The following is a 5,639-nucleotide window of genomic DNA, read 5'->3' on the forward strand; positions in this document are numbered from 1 at the left end:
AGCAAGGAGGGGTGATGGATCCAGGCTGGAAGAAGTGCGTTGGAAAGCTGGTGGCTATGGAGTGAGGCAGAGAGTGTTTCCAAAGCCATTAGAGCAATTCTGAATTGGATTTGGAGTAAGATGGGAGGGGCAGATGGTGCTGAGAATGAAGAGAGTAGGTAGCAGTAGATGGAGGTGGGAGAATTGGGGGGGTTGCGGTTACGAGGCCAGCAAAGGTAACTGAGAATGGGGATGACTCTGGGCAGAGAAAAAATAGTCCCCACAAAATGAGCAGAATAATGGATACATGCTATAGAGGAGAAAGGGTCGCCGGCAGAACCCAAGGAGGAAGAGCTCAGAAACGGAGCAGGGGAAACCTTCCCTAGCGAGGAGTTTGTTTAAAATGTCCGTTTTAGGTTTCAATTGGTTCCAGGAAAAGAAGCAGCAATTTCCCCAAGGGGATTCTCTGCAGATGTCCAGACTCTGCTGCTGAGAGGGAAGGGGGTGCACAGAAAGGGCTTGTCAGAGGCAGTCTTAGCAGGAGGGTTCGTCCAGATTGCAAGATCAAAGAACTGAGGCTTGGCAGAGCCTGCTCCTGTGGCACCGGGAGTTCAGTGTCAGCAGCCGTGCAGGAAGGACTCAGCAAAGGCTTCCAAGCTTTTGAGTAGAAGTCACAGTGAAAGCCAAATGGAAAACAGGAGTCCTGGGTCCTGGGCCATCCCAGAAGTCCATAAATCCTGTTTGAGACGTCTAAATAAATGTCTAGTTGCTGTCAATGTTCAAGCTGGAGAAATGCTACAGCAAACAAACAGCCAGTCTCCTGGGGCTAAGCAGACTTGCCAGAAACAGCACTGAAATTGGCTTGACTTTGTTTCCACTAAGAAGCAATATAGTGAAGTGTTAATGACCTAACAGCTAACATGGCTTCCTAGGCCAGTAGGGAGTAAGCAGAGTGCTCAGCAGGGGCCTTAGACTCCGTGCACTGCAGAGGGTAAGTAAGGAGAATGGTGAGCCGGCTTATAGGTAGTAAAAGTGTGTTGTGGTTAGTTCACAGCTCAGCTATAACAAGGATGAGGTTTGGTCTGCATTGAATCAGCAGGTTCGTTTACGCTGAGCCAAAACTCATAGATACAGAGATTTTTAATGCCCGAAGGGACCAGTTCTGAGCTTCTTGGCTGACTTCCTGCATAGCACAGGCCAGAGAATTGTATCCAGGGGTTCCTGCATCCAGCCCAGGCCTCCGTTCCTGATGTAAAGACTCCAAGTGACAAAAAATCCACCACATCCCTAGGTAAATAGGTTTACCAATGGCCAATTAGCCTGGCTGTTTAAAAGACTTCCCGTTACTGAACTGTGCATAAAAACTGGACGCTTTTGTCAATGTGATCCCATTCCACTGGGACTTGCCTTTGTCAGGAGCCATTCCAATCAAGCAACACTGTTAGCTCAACGAGCCAGTCAGAGGAAGGATGGGCTGGCTTGCAGGTAAGGAACTTGGCGGAGCTGGGCCCCATTCCAATTTCTGTCACAGATTCACTGCTGGACCTTCAGCAAGTCACCTAGGCCCAGATACTCAAAGATATTTAAGTACCTCAGTACATTGGAGGATCGGGGCCTTACCCTCGCTGTGGTTCAGTTTAATGGAGAAAGTATTTCTTGAGAGATGTGCAGAAAACTCCATTAGTGTATCTGAGGAGCTCAGAGAGTACAGCAATGAGAGCTCCAGGAAAACATAAAGGTGAATAAATAAAATACGTAAAATAGTCCAGGCTCAAGGAGATTCCTCTCCAGCTATGAAAACATTAACAGTCTGAGCAGAAGAAATGAATGTATTTATTTTTCGCTGGCTTATGCAGAAATATGTACAGTTTAATTCAAGTGGTGATGTTTCCAATACTTAGGCATGAAAGCAGCCTAAAAGCCATAGGACTTTCTAAAGGTCACCTGAGGACAGCTGGGGAAAATGATCCATCCTCACTTGGAGAATGTTTGTGTGCAGAAACTGAGATTTTAATCAGAATTTGGTCAAAAGTAAAATCTCACCATTTCCCCCCAGATTTTCTTCTGGGGAAACTAAGAATTCCATAGCTCATGCATTTTCATAATTGTATCCCAGGCAGAGATGTGCTGGTCTTGATTGTGTGCAATCACCTGTTGGTTTGTAGGAAGCAGTAAAGATCAAATTAAGGCAAAACTCCAAAACGTTTTGCTCTTTGTGCAACTGGGATTTTTCCCAGCAGTTTCCATAATTGTTGCCCACCGTCGCAGCTCTGATGCTGACTTCTGGTTTGTGGGTATTGGTGGAATTCTCTGCTTTCAGCAGTGAGTGCACAGGGCAGTGACATCCTGTAAAATAATCACATTTGGTCTGAGATATACAGCAAGAATTTTCTGCCCCAGAGAAAGTCCTTCTTTACGATGCGCTGTTCTGGTCCTCCAGAAACAACAGCCTGACACCAGAAAGACCAAGTTCCCTCCAGCCCAGGAACTGAAAGACAGCAGAGTGGTGTGGAGCAGAGAGCACAGGGTTGGAAGGCAGATGGGCCGGAATTCTACTGTGTAGCTTTGGCCTTTCAAACAATGTGGCTGTGAACAATACTTAGCCACCTACTGCACAGTGGGATGGTGAGAGTTGATTCTGGAGGGCTTTGAACCCATATCAATTCTGTGGGTTATTCCCCAGGCTCACTGTGCAGCATTGCATTGCTGTTCAGCTGTCTCAGCCGAAGTATCTCCTGGTGGAGAGTCAGTTCTGGGGCAGGGAAGGGGGCGTTTTTACGCCACGTCTCTGGCATAAAGGAGGTCTCTAGCTCACTCAGTGATGGGACTCGACAGATCAGCGTAACCCAGGAAAAAAGGAGATGTTCAATACAGTAGCCTACTGCCATGACAATATGTAACAGCTTATACGCGTGTTTCTTTTCAGATAGCGTCATTAAGTCTTGTTCCTACAAGTCCTTCTGTGACCAGGCTTGGTACAGGAGTGTGAGCGGGGCCACCCTGGAATGCTGTTTCAGTGATGACTGCAATGGGCCCCAGAGAGGCTCCAGCGCTGGGACGAGGAACGCAGGGGACTCAACACAGTTTCACTATCCCATCTTCATTGCAGTGGCTGTTGTTAGGAAGTTGCTGTTGAGTTCCCTGTGACGTGATGCTTTTCATTACGAAAGCTCAGCTGTTACAACAAGAGAGGAAATGTGAAATACACGGGTAGCTGTTAAACCAGCGTACCTGCTAGCTGTAATACTGTAATGCTGGATGTTGTTAAAACTAACAGTTTAGCAGCTCATACGTTTGCCCTAATTTCTTTCTGCACTAGAGTCCGAGGGTCTCAGATTGTTTTCTGTTTAAATCTCAAGAGACCAAGCCAGACATAAGTCAAATAAACTCTGCAGTTGAAAAGCACATCAAAGATACTGCTTTTCATTTCACAGCTAAGCTAGCAGTATAACAGGTCCTAAGTAAGTTGTTGAGTTGCTTCCCTATCCTCCCTGTCTAACTAGGAGCTCACCCAGGCCAGGTCTATATGAGGAGTGCTACACCATATACTGTGCCAGAAAAGCACCCCTAGAGTGGACACAGTTTATACCATCAGAGCTGCCCAAGGTCACACAGGGAGTGTCTGGCAGAGCAGGGAACTGGAGCCAGGTCTCCCAAGTCCTAGGTTAGTACCCTAACCACTGGACATCCTTCCTCTAGAACGAATCAATAAAAAGGACAAATGTCAGCCCGGGACAGCAAAGGCCTTGGGCATTGCTGGGGAGGTGAGTCACACTGGGGTGATGCCCCAGCCCCCAATGACTAGCCAACCCAATGCAGAACTAGATGTTCTTTCAGGTTTACTCAAGGATTTGGGGGATTGGTTTCTCTTTCCCTGACTGTATAGATGTGGGCCTGGACTAGACTATAAATATACCCAGAGCTGGGTATGAACTAATCATGGCCCCTGAGTCTGCTCTGGGCACACCCATCACAATATGCTGCATTAGAGGATGTGACCCTGCTGTGCCCCTCACCCAGCTAGAGCCAAATGGCTCCATAGGGATGACGCTGTTCTTCTCAAGGAGCGTGAAGCATCAGTTCTTAGCACATGTTACATGGTCATATGAGCTACACAGCCCTGAACAAGTAGCACTTTGTATGTCCACAGAGACTAAACAGATTAAACTTTCACGGTGACTAATTCAGCTTCTGCTTATTACAATCAGCCCTGCTGGGAGATCTCGCTTTTCCTCTTCCCACCACGCTGTGCCTTTGAACCCATAATGAAGGGTGTGTTCTGCACGCAGCATGTGGCTATTATTATGTATTATATTGTGGTAGCACTTAATGCCCTATTGGGATCAGGGGCCCCATTGTGCTGGGTGCTGCACAAACCCATAGGCCGGTGTAGGCCCTGCCCTGAAAAGCTTACAATGTACAGAGACAAACAGCCGACCCATGGTGGAGATAAGCAGCACAACGTGCAAACAAAGTGACTGGAGGAGAATGGCAGGGGTTCCAACACATGTGATTTTGGGGATTGTATTAAAGCCCTAGATCCTGGAGTCATGTTATTATCCTAGAATCTCAGCTGCTGTTTAAAAGGGGGGGCATTTCTAGGCATCATGATTTTGGGGAAAAGATTGAAAACTTGAACTCTAAAGGGACAGCAGGCAAACAAACAGACCCCCCACATTTATTATTGTTTAAAATCCCATCATATTTAAGCCAATTTCATGGTGCTGGGCTCTGATTCATGATTTTGAAGTGAAAGCAGACTTATGATTTGTGAACATTTTGGAGTCGGCACTACTGGAATGGCCATAAGTTTTCTTAGATCCATCTATGAAATGGATGTATTTAATTAAAGTATGTATTGTCGTTATTTTTATATCATGGGACTGGGATAAGGTAAACGGGCAATGAGTAGGAGCAAATTGAAAAACAAAGAAGGGAAGAGGGAGAAAAGCGAGAGGGTAAGCTGGACCACTGCCCAAGAGTGTCGCATTGTTTCCTTGTACTCCCCTGTCTGTCTGTATCAAGCTGTTGTCTCGTCTTAGACTTAGACTATAAGTTCTTTGGGGGCAGGGACTGTCTTTTTGTTCTGTGTTTGTGCAGCGCCTAGCACAGTGGGGTTCTGGTCCATGACTGGGGCTTGTAGGTGCTCTAATCATACAAATAATCAGTAATAATAAGGGGGGGGGGAGCATGGAGGGCAGGGGAAGGGAGGCTGGGCGTAGAGTTTGGGGCAGAATAGCAATCCGCCAACAGAAGATCATGTCCAGAGCTCAGACTGTAGTGAAGTCTGCAGAGTCTCCCTGCCTCAGAACTCAAGACAAGACTTTACACTGACATTGTAAAGTGGCAAATGCAAAAGTGAGAAAAGAAAATATTTTAACACAACACAGTTAACTGTGGAACTGACTGCCACGTGATGCTACTGAGGCCAAGAACTGAGCAAGATTCAAAGAGGAACTGAACACTTATATGGCTAACAAGAATATCCAGAGTTATAACAGTTAATGCTAATAAAAAATTTGGAAGGGATATAAAATCTCTTGCTCCAAGGCTTACACCAATGTCTATCAGGAGTTTGGATGGGGACAGATTGCACATCTGCTGACTGTGGGGTTCTTGCACCTTCCTCTGGAGCATGTGGTGCTGACCACTCTCGCCTG

Source organism: Terrapene carolina, unplaced genomic scaffold (assembly GCF_002925995.2).
Source record: "Terrapene carolina triunguis isolate 2854851 unplaced genomic scaffold, T_m_triunguis-2.0 Scaffold53, whole genome shotgun sequence".
Lineage (NCBI taxonomy): Eukaryota > Metazoa > Chordata > Testudines > Emydidae > Terrapene > Terrapene triunguis.